Source organism: Protopterus annectens, chromosome 3.part1 (assembly GCF_019279795.1).
Source record: "Protopterus annectens isolate FY-2018-M chromosome 3.part1, PAN1.0, whole genome shotgun sequence".
NCBI classification, from domain to species: Eukaryota; Metazoa; Chordata; order Ceratodontiformes; family Protopteridae; genus Protopterus; species Protopterus annectens.
Window position 1 is genome coordinate 1,257,470,513 of NC_056732.1, and position 12,437 is coordinate 1,257,482,949.

A 12,437-nucleotide genomic window follows, 5' to 3' on the forward strand; every position below is an offset into this window, starting at 1 on the left:
AAGTCCATTAACAACTGTATAGGCTTCCATTTTTCACAACAGTACTACTTAATACTCTACAGGTCTGCACTCACTTTACATTTACCTATGGCCCATAGCTTCTGTAGCACATACATACCCATTAGACTGTCAACCTGTAATGGTGTGAGGCAGACTGCGAGGACAATGGTTACATTACTGGAGGTGGCTTGTACATGTCAGGGTTACACAGCTGACAGAGAAGGGGTACCCTGCACTGATGTTGTGTGAGTCTGCTAATGGCATACTTCCCTGGATTCCTATCTGTGTCCAAAGTTACTGGTAGCAGTGATCACTAGTTGTGACAGCATGACACTTGAGGGACATGTATTGGAGAGAGTACATGGTGTATGAACCTCTCCTGCTGTCATTTGCAGGCATATGGGTTTGAACAGTGGAACAGTTGTACACAGTGTATTAGTATACCCTTCATACAGCTACTACACACATTTCTTTACCTGTAAGACCTGCGGAGAAAATATCTATTAACACTTTCTGCCTGTTTCTACAAATATTCAGGATTTCTTTAGTGTATATATGCACACATCTCAGTACCACTCCCTGGATTCGACCCATGTCTGGGTGTGCTAAAATGAACAGCGGGGCTATTGTCCATCACACTGAGCTAATGGAAAATTGATGTCTCTTTTTTGACTGCTTTATGCCTAATACTCTCTGGGTTAGGCAATCTAACCTTATTATCCTGAAATTCATGCATGGCAGATAGTTATTGTACTGTGCAACAATCTTTTGAAATAATACAATCTGGGAATCAAAGGTTAACACAAGAATGCAATGCTGCATAGGACACACTATAATACTGTAGACATTACTATTCAGGGTTCAGAACTTAGTGCGTACACTATTTTATATTTCCTTTATATCTTGGTTTACAGCTCCACATTCTACTGTTTTTGCATACTAGTTGGTTCTCAGAACAGCCTCAGTTACTTCATACTGTCAATGCCATATTTGCTGTGATGAACCTGTACATATTCTATTTCTACAACATACCAGAGTAAACACAACAGTTTGTGTTATACATCTTTATTACAGTGAAATGACACTTTCATTAATGGATATCCTGTGGATCAATATTAGTGTGACAAACATCATTTATTCATTACAAACAGTACACATTATTCCTATGGGCAGGAAACAATGTACTCCTTCTACTTTATGCCATTATATACTGCAAGTTAGATCTGTACTCACCAGCCTGTCGACGCATCCATGTCATTCTGTCTGCATGGGCCTCAATGTTACTAGCCCTCTCCACTGCAGTTGTAGGGGTGAGGAAAAAAAACATTATGCATACCTGTCTATCACATACTCAGGCTAGAATCTGGTACACCTATATCTATGATACTTACAAACTGCTAGAGCATGGTTGTCCTGAGCATCTTGGATCCATTAGACCTAGAGGGCCCCCTTTCTCTGCTTTAGGTCAGCATAGTGATGCCGTACCTACTCATCAGTTCAGGGGATACCAGTGGGACTGGTGAGGTCATGCACCAGATGGTCTCAAGCCACCACTTTATACTGTGAGCCCTGGTACTGGCCCTGCAGCCATCTATCATCATGGTTTGATATGAGGAGCCCAGCCATGACCCTGGACTCCAAAATGTGAGGGGTATGGCCCTATGGCTATTTCACAATGCAGGGCGTGTGCGACAGTACCTGTCACATACACCCTGCATTGCTTCCTATTGGGATAGCTGCTTTCAGTGTCCACAGACACTGAAAGCACTTGCAAAGTGCCGTACAGCACTTTGACAATGCAGGGGGCATGTGACAGTACCTGTCACAGACCCCCTGCACTGCTTCCTATCCAGATTTCCTGCTTTCAGTGTGCACGGACACTAAAAGTGATTAGAAAGTGCCATACAGCACTTTGACAATGCAGGGTGTGTGTGACAGAATCTGTCACACACCCCCTGCATTAATTTCTTGATCCCCTATCTATTTCAGTGTCCGCAGACACTGTTTTACTATTTTATTTTATTTCATTGTCCGCGCACACTGAAAAGCTTTTAAAAAGTGCTGTATGGCACTTTCTGAGTGCAGGGGGTGTGTTAGATGTGCGTGCACTACTTAAACATGCCCCCTGCACTCAGTTGTGTTCATGTCCGTTTAGACTTAGCAGTACCGCACCTTCACAAATATGCAAGGTGCACTGCTATTAAAGCTAAGCGAAAATGGACACAGTTCACTCCGTGCAGAAATAGCATCATTTCTGCATGGAGTTTATTGAATCCCAGGGTTAGTAAATACAAGTGTGGAAGGAAATTTTACCTGTGAAGACAGTAGAAATTGTTGATTGCTGAGAGCTGCAATAGAAGAGCTAATAGAAGAAGTGGATATGTATATGTCTATATATATTCATCTCTCTCTCTCTCTCTATATATATATATATATATATATATATATATATATATATAGGGGTCTACTGAAATTCCTCCACCAATCATTTGTCAACATCTGTTTAGCCAATAAAATTTAGTTGAATAAACAGATGGTTGACTGGGAGTATGAAATTGCAGAATTATTGTATGTGTATGTATGTATATAGTTAGCAGGGGTGTGGGGACTGCAGGGGGCATGCCCCCTGTAAAAAACAAGGCTTTATTATATTTTTAACTTGAAGTCTTTGCATGTGCCAAGTTTGTTGATTGACATATGTGTTGTAGTGTGTTGACATCTACAAAGTTGACATTTTGTGGTTGACTTTTTAAGTATCAACATTTGGCTGTTTTGTTTGCCTTCAGTACACACACACACACACACACACACACACACACACACACACACACACACATATATATATATATATGTGTGTGTGTGTGTGTGTGTGTGTGTGTGTGTGTGTGTGTGTGTGTGTGTGTGTGTGTGTGTGTGTGTGTGTGTGTGTGTGTGTGTGTGTGTGTGTGTGTGTGTGTGTGTGCATGTGTGTGTGTATTGATATATTGTAGAGAATGGATAGAGCAGTTGGGGAAGCAGTGGTTATGAGTTTATATGTTGGAGAGGTTAGGAGATTAAACAGCCAAGGTGTTCTAGGATGAATGTAATAGTGCAACTATGGGAGTTACATACAATAGCCTATTGTCTGACATGTGCACTTATGTTATTCAGTTATGTATTGTTTGAACTGTGGTTTGAACTATTTGTAGTTTCAAATTTCAATAAGATCAGGTGGCAATGCTTACTACAGTTTAGAGGAAAGAACAGAGAAGCAAAAATCTGTAAAATGAAGTTTAGTGGATGGAGTTATGACCATAGTGCCATTAGTGGATTGGCTTTTTAAGTTTTAGTGTTGGTTGAATGCAATTTGTCTCATAGTTAGTGGGGATGGTATGTCTTGATATAGACATCTGAAGACAAGGGAGCCAAGACAGAGATTTCCTCTGCTTGGAATCGATTGCCAGTTTGCCCTTTCCAATATGTTGCAGTGATGTTCATCTCAAGGGGGACTCGTGAGAAAGAGATTGCAAGGTGATAGTGTTTTTTCTACAGCAGTGGCAAACAGGGATAAGCCATATTCTAGTTGTGTAAGCAGGACACCTTTGCCTAAGGCTGCTATAGCAATTTGTGAGAGGAAATTAGATATGTTTTGTGGCCAGAATAAAACTTTTTCTTCCTTAATTAATAGCTCTTACCTCAACAAGAGTAAATAATTTTTACTGCTTCAGAAGGATTGATATGAATAGTAAAGATTATATGGACCACACCACGGTAAACAGCACACTGACCAAGTGGCTGCATTCTTTTACTCATTTATTCCCCTAGCCTTATGCATTGAACTTGTACGTGTTATATAGTAGCCGCCATTAGGGGGCCTAGCTGACAGAAAAAACAAAACTGGAGACTGTAATCTTTCATGGCAGGTGTCTACACATGGGTCTACTTCTAATGACCGAAACGCCGATTCGCCGACAGTGAAATCACCGACACGAAACGACCGACAACGCAGTTGACCGACACGCTCGAATCCCGACAGACGGAAGACCGACAAGGGGAATGTGTAAGCGCGACCTGGTAAGTATGCGATAGTGAGGGATTTAGGAGTAGGGAGCGGACAGGTAAGTGTGCAATACTCAGGGATGTAGGGTTAGGGTGTGTGATAGGTGAGTGTGCGGTAGTGTCGGAGCTTGGGGTTCGGGGTGTGTAAGTGAGTTAGGGTTAGGGTGCAGGTAGGGAGAGTGTGCGGTAGTGTCGGAGCTTGGGGTTGGGGTGTGTAAGTGAGTTAGGGTTAGGGTGCAGGTAGGGAGAATGTGCGTAGTGTCGGAGCTTGGGGTTGGGTGTAAGTGAGTTAGGGTTAGGGTGCAGGTAGGGAGAGTGTGCGGTAGTGTCGGAGCTTGGGGTTCAGGGTGTGTAAGTGAGTTAGGGTTAGGGTGCAGGTAGGGAGAGTGTGCGGTAGTGTCGGACCTTAGGGTTAGGGTTTGGGTTAGGGCTAGTGGATATGTGTTGTAGTGTACTGTGTTGTTTACGTGTAGTGTGTCGGTGTTATGGTGTTCGGTGTTTCGCGTTGTCGGGTTTGTGTGTTGTCGGTTTTCTGGCGTCGGTGATTTCTGTGTCGGGGAATCGTTGGTTCGGTCTTTAGAAGTAGACCCCTACACATACATTCAGATAAATAGAAAATAGTCCAGTATAGCAATGGAATCCAGTAGACAAACTGCTGTTTGAAACAAAGTATCTCCTAGACACTTTCAGGAAAAAGTGATTTTTTTGTGCCTTTTTTTTTTTTTTTTTTTGAGAATCCATAGCTGCCAAGATCTTAGAGGACTAATAAATATCTGCTTGAGTTTAGTGCAATATTTGCATATAAGATTTAGGTTTATGAGTTTAGAACAGCATCTGTTTGAGCTTAGCACTATCTGTATATACATCCTACCTTTATTCCTAGCCTTTAGCTAGATATTGGTATATCTTTTCATTATTATGTTTCATATTGTATGTATAACTAATGTTTGTTGCACTATGTATCATTTGCTATTGTATGTATATTCAATTGTTCTTCGTGTACTCAGCTGCTCATTTATTGTTCTGTGGAGCTTTTCTCCCCAGGCCTCCACTGAAAAAGGACCTGTGTCCAGTTGGAATTTACCAGTAAACAAATAAATAAATAAATAATAATAAATAAAAAAATCCTAGAGCAGTGAATGAAGTCTACCATTTGCTACATTTACTTGTCAACAGTTGAGTCACTCACAGCGATACCTTACCAAAAGGATACAAGGCCTAAACAATATTTCCTACATGGACTGACTCAAAAACCCATCACTATAATCATTATCCTATGGACTCCTAAGAGGTGACCTGTATCTGGTTTACAAGGCATCCTCTGACCAAGTACTGATGGATTTACTGCACATTGTCAAGTTAAATGTTATCAGAAATACTCAGTCCAGGGATTCAAACCTCTGCTGCAACATCAACAGAATGATTTAGCGGGATAGGTATATCTTGCAGAGGATACCACTGTTCTGGAGCAAACACCCCATCCACATAAAACAAAGCTCATTCTTGTCTATATTTAAGAGCAACTTGGATCTATGGATGGGAAACAGAACATATACCCCAGGACTCCCCCCTGTATTATTAATGAACATAGTCTGCTCCTAAATGCTTATCTCATGCATGGATTCCCACCAATTATCTATGGTATGATCCCAGTTATTCTCATTAGGGGTAATATATAATTATCAACCATGGGCTGGGTAAGACCAGTCTATCACCAAATGGGAAAGGTTAATTCGAGACTCAAAAGGGAATCTGGCTGGGCTTAAAATGGCCCACAGGTAGCTATCCTACTACTTACCTGTGAACCTATGAACTACAAAACAATGCCCAACTGCCTTCCTGGGGTAATGTCTACACTTACTCTGCACATCACTGAGACGATAAAATCAAGCCTCTTAGTTAAAATTATAGCCATTGCCTTTCTTTCAACATTTATTAATTATGCACACCAATAGGAGGATTACAGTTCCCTTTGACCCTCTGAGTCCTTAGTTATCAGTAGTATGAATGTATTTCACTAGAAGTGAGAAACTCGCTGGTCATCTCCTGTTTTATAACTCTCAACAACTTGGAATTCACATTTGTACAGTCTCCTTGTGTAATTCTACTCATAGTTCATACGTGTCTGGGGTCTTACTTCCTTACAATGTCTGCACTACCTAACCAATGCCCTCCTATGAGCTAGGACTATCCACAAATGCAACCCCTTACTACATTGGCTTGGGAATTTAACACATAAAAAACATTTCATTCCTAATCTTGCTTATTCTTCTTCCCCTCTCCTCAGCAAATAGACTGGCATAATAACTCTAGGATAAGTTTCCTATACAACAAGAATAAACTCAATGTATGTTTCCTCTAATATCCTAGGCATCTTGTAGATTAAAATCTTAAAACCATTTGCTTGATCATGAAATCTAAGTGACTGCATGCTCTTCTCCCACATCTAACTGTTCTGATTCGAGAACAATATTCTGCCATTTATTTCTAACACTTAAGTATTTTTTTTCCTAATGACCTCTTAGTCCTGTAAAAAAAAGTATAATTCAAAGAATGGATGTTGTTTTCTTTTTTTTTTTTAATAATTTATTTATAGGCCAGATGAACTCAATAGACATGTGTTTCTATTGAGGGGTAACTCAGGAGCACTAACTGTTTATATGACATCATGTAGCATGCAAATAGAAACTGCAGAAATCAAATCCATGACTAAAGGAGATAGCTCATTAGCAATTTATATTTTTTCTTTCCTACCACAGCCTGTCTAGATAGCTAAAGTTTTGTCTTGCAAATTCTTCTTATCAAAGAATAACATGATTAAAAAGTTGAAACAAATCCAACATTCCACATTCTTAAGACCAAAACTCTGGGAAGTAAAAAAAATGTACCATAAATCCTTTCAGTTGTCTAGAAAGTCAACTGTTTATTGTGTTGTTTTGCCAGGAATAAATTAAATTCAGATTCGTTAAGCAAATAATTCCCTCACCTCCCCTAAATCTTGTTATCACAAGACAAAAAAAAAATTATAGAAAGTATTCCCAGAGAAGGAGGGGTTATTTTTGTTAGAGCTATACGTATTTCTGCATTTCCCTTAAAAAGGATGGTGTCCCAATGGGCACCCACCAGGACTAACTCTATATACTTTAAGATCTCCACTACAGAGTTTATTTATTTATCTATCTACTTATTTATTTATTTATTGACATTTGATTATACCAGGAAAGTCCGACTGGACAGAAGCCCATTTGCAGATAAGCCCTTGGGAGAAAAGCTACAAATTATTTCAAAACATTTTAAGAACAATATTTCTGCAATCTTCAAGAATAAAACAAAAACATCTGAAGTTTAAATAATAGATTAGTGATAATATAAAAACATGGGTTAAGAATCAGTACAAGTTATATGACAATCATTTAATATTCACAGAAATTTCAGACAGTTTGTAGATAAGTTTATTTATTTTATTTTTATTTTATTTTACATTTGTTGACCGGGCTAGTCTAACTGGATACATGTCCATTTTCAGTAGAGGCCTGGGGAGATAAGCTCCAAAATAGAACAATGAAATTAACAAGATAACAAATAAGGAAACATTAAACAAAAAATCATATTTACAATGCATATTACAGGTTATCACAGTAAATTCAGCAGTGCAGAATACAGGCATAACATAGCATGCTAGTACAATCAAGTTGTTTTAGAGGGAGATAGTATTATGGTTAATAAGGAAGGAATTACAGTTAATGAGTAGAAGGGGTAGGAAGAGCAAATTATTAAGAGATACATAACTAGTCAGGCTTAGTACAGGGGCATAACCAGTGTGTTCTGAGGAACACTTTCAATTTGTTTTTGAAGCAGGATACTGAGGAAAGTGAGGAGAGTTCACTGGGGAGGGGATTCCAGGCTTTTCCAACTGTATTAGAAAAGAGGGAGTCGCCTGCCTTGTTGTTTGGTTTAGTGGTATGTACTAGAAGTCTCTGAGAAGACCTTAAGGATTTAAGGTTTTTATAGGGAGTGATGAGTGTGGATAGAATAGGAGTTTTGGAAGGTTTGTAAAGAGTGTTGTGGGCTATAGATAGTTGATGGAATTTAATCAGATTTTGTAGTTCAAGCCATCCCAGCTGCTTTAAATTGATGCAATGGTGGGTTCTAAATGGGTTGCCTGTAGCAAATCTGGCAATGTTATTGTAGGACATTTCCAATTTGCTAAGATTATTTTTAGATAGATTAGTAAAAATGGGTGAGGTATAAAGAAGTGAAGAGATTAGATGAGTGTGTACTATAGTGGTTTTAGCTGAAGGTAAGAGGAATGATTTTATCCTATAGAGAGAGACAAGTTTTTTGTTCACAGTTTTTATAGTATTGTTAATATGGATATCAAAGTTCAGATTGTTGTCAATGGTGATACTCAATGGTTTGGTGGTTGGTTTAGGGGATATAATAGTTTTATCGGTAGAGATAACTGAGAAATCAAGAGGAGAGGACTTATTGGTGGGAGAGAAGAGGAGGCGTTTAGTCTTTTTGGGGTTTAGGAGAAGGCATGTATGTGTGATCCATTGCTCAACTGTGTTAAACACTTGTTGGGTAAGAGAATGTAGTTCAGAAGAGGAGGTGGCTGAGCATATCAGTGTGGAGTCATCCGCATATTGTATGCATGTGGCTTGGGGGATGGCAAGGTGAAGGTCATTAATAAATATGGAAAAAAGTAGAGGTCCTAGGATGGACCCTTGAGGGACACCAAAGTTGATGGGCAGGTGAGTGGAGAGAGACTTGTGCCATAGTACGGCCTGTTTTCTTTTATCAAGGTAGGACTGGAAACACTTTATAGAAGATGTATATAGTGGCAGGGATTTCAGTATTTTGATGAGAATTTGGTGATTTACCATGTCAAAAGCTTTAGACGGGTCAATAAATAGTGCTGAAGAAAGCTTGTTAAGATTGTGTTTTTTGTTGATACAATCTGTGAAGGAAAGAAGGGCAGTAGTAGTGCTATGTGAAGGTCTGAATCCATATTGACAGTTGGAAAGTAAAATATTTTGGGTTAGATGGTCAAGTAATTATCTGTGAATGCATTTCTCCATGATCTTTGCCAAAAGATAGAGAAGGGCAATGGGGCAGTAGTTGGAGAGTTCAGTGGAGTGTCCACCTTTATGGAGGAGGATAATATGGGAAATTTTCCATAAACTGGGGATATGACTTTCAGTAATAGTTCTATTGATCAGAATAGAAATGGGATAAGCAATAGCTTTGGCTGATTGTTGTAGGAATTCAGCAGGTAGTTGGTCTGCTGAGGGTGAGCATGGTTTTAGTTTCTGTAGAAGGGTTAGAATGTATGTTGCTGGGACAGGTTGAATATGAAAAGTAGGGGGTAAGGTTGATTTATAGGAAGGTAGAGTGAAGTTATTAGATGATAGCTGACTAGCTAGTGTTTGTATAGCATTAGTAAAAAAGGTATTGAAAGCATTAGCTGTATTCATTGGATTTTTGTGGTCAGTATTTTGTGGGTTTGAGTAGTGGATTGACCTGGTGGAGTAGTTGATTAATGCTAGCCCAAGATTTGTGTGGGTTGTTTTGATTAGCTTGTTGGGATTGTAGGAAGTAGTTTCTTTTATCGGATATTATAGTTTTCTTGGTTTCATTTTTTAGCTGTCTAAATGTTAGTTGGTCTATAGGGTTTTTAGTCTTCCTCCATTTTGCCCAAAGTTTGTTTCTAAGATTTATTTTATGTTTGGTTTCTTTTGAAAGCCATGGAGCGGATTTGGTTTTAATTCTAATTAATCTGGTTGGAGCATGGTGGTTGAGAATGGCAAGGAAGTTGGAGTTAAAGTAACTAATGGCTTCATATAAAGGGAGGTTTTGTAAGGGAGACCAGTTGCAAGCTCTTAGTTCCATTTGGAATAGTTCAGGGTTAAAGTACTTTTTAGATCTGATGTTTTTGACAGATGTTGGAATGGGAGAGTTGATTTTATGTCTGATGATATAGGTAAGAAAGTGGTCACTTAAAACATCAGGGAGGGTTCCTGAATCATAAATGTGAGGATGATGGTTTATGAGAATCCAGTCTAATAAGCTTGATTTCTTGTTAGATTTATTTATCCTGGTAGGGGAGGTAATGGTTTGGGAATACCCATATATGTTAATATGGTTTGTGGGGAGGCTGCTGCAGTAGCAGCCCCAGTCAGTGTTTGTGTTGCCTAGGATTATGGTTTCTTGGGGCAGGTATTGGGAAAGCCAGCAAAGTATGTTTTCCATGGTGGCAGTGTTGTTCCCGGGTGGTAGATATATACAGATAATATAGATGTATTTGGCATTGTTAAGATGAAGTTTGGAGATAAGAATTTCTGCATTGGAGTCTATAGTTGGTTTACAGTCATGAGTGGTTAATTGTAAGCTAGATTTATATAGGATAGCAACCCCACCACCTTTTTTGGATACTCGGTCTAGTCTCAGAATATTATATCCAGGTGGGATGATTTCATTGTCTTTGGTTACAGGTTTTAACCAAGTTTCTGTTAAGCAGAGAATATCAAAGGAGTAGATTTCAGTTAGAGCTTGGAGTTGAGTTACTTTATTGTTTATGCTACATACATTAAGATGAGCAATTAAAATGGAATTTGATGGTTTAGAGAGGGCATGAGTAGGGGATTCTTGGTGGTTAATGAGAGAGATAGGAGTTGTTGGTGGGCCTGGGTTAGGGTGGATGTTACCATCCTTTAAAGAGAGGAGTAGTAGACTTAGATAGTTAGGGTTGGGGAATCTGCTGTATAGAGGTAGGCCTTTCCTGATTATTGTATTTTATGTGTAGTGTTCTATGGTATTTAGGAAGTATGTAGTTAGATGAGGATGTTATATTAGCATGAATAAAAAGGAGAGAAGAGTTTGGAGAGTTAGTTTCTTTATTGGGGTAGTTTAGGTATGGGCCTAGTGGGTTTTCAAAGGAGGTGAATAGATGGGTGAGGATTAAAGGCGGTAGTAGTGAGAGTGTGAATAAGATTGGGACATAAGATGGGATGTGTTGTTTATACATTGTATGAATAAATATAGATTGTTTGTAGGTAGAAAGAGAAATTCAATTGGGTTGAGATGAAAGAAGGGAGTAGGGTGTGGTGTGATGAAAGGAGAGTGGTCAGAGGTTAATATTAGTGCAGTTGGGTAACTAGAGAGTGTTTAGAAAGTAAAGGTAGGAGGAAGATGTGTTTGAAGAGTAATGGTTAGAACAAGAGGTATGTAATGAGAGTAATGGTAAGAGGAATAGGTGTGGTTAGAGAGTAATGGGAAGAGGAAGAGGTGTGGTTAGAGAGTAATGGGAAGAGGAAGAGGTGTGGTTAGTAATTATAAGGGTAGGACCCCTGGGGGTGTGTGGGAATTGGGGGTAGGGAGGGGAGCGGAGTGAGCCTGCAGGGCAAATGGAGTGGGTAGAAACAGATACTGAAGCAGTTAGCGAAAAACAATCAGCTACGCTAATTCCGGTGGTAGGTTGGAATAGAATAGGGCCTAGAAAGGTGTCTGTGGTCCATAGATATGGAGGGGAAGAAAAATGAGAGGGCTAGAAAGGTGTCTGTGGACAGTAGAAATGAAGGAAAAAACAAAGAGAGGGCTGCACTTCAGGGACTACTGAAATTAATGAATTTGCGGTAAGTAGTTGATCATGAGAAAAGGGCAAGAGGAGATTATGGCTGGAATAAGGGTGCCATCTAGTGGACAGTTCAAGTATTGCAGGCTTGTTTGAGAGGGAGCAAGATGGTAGACCACAAGAGTAATGTGTGAAAAGACAAGGGAGGTATCTATGCAGGTAGTAGGAGTGAGGTAGTGAAGTTACAGAAGAAGGGGGAGTAGAGGCTGCTGGCTGTCCTAGCTCAGGACTGGCTTTAACACTTCTGTTAGTGGTACAATAAATAGAAAGTCTTTCTTGTAGGAATTATTCAGCAGACATATTTTACTGGTTTCCTTGAAAGAGGGATTGTAGGATTGTTATGCAATGAGGTGACCCACCGATATTTGGAGAGGGTTCTTTAGCTTCCTGCTGACTAGCACTGGAAGCACAGGATGAGTAGAGTAATTTACTGGTTTCCTTGAAAGAGGGATTGTAGGATTGTTATGCAATGAGGTGACCCGCCGATATTTGGAGAGGGTTCTTTAGCTTCCTGTTGACTAGCACTGGAAGCACAGGATGAGTAGAGTAACACAGAGGTAGATGCTGGGCGAGGAGCAGACAGCAGCCAGGGCTTATCCCAAGTCCTAAAGGAAGTGCCCCCACTAAACCCAGGGTATTTACGGGAGCTCAAAAGAGTAAGGAGGGAAGGGTAGGGCAAATAGGGGAAGAATAGGTAAAAGTAGGAGGGGCAAGAGGCAGATAACTGCAGTTGAGACAATGGGACAGTTTAGAGCTTTGGTGAAGG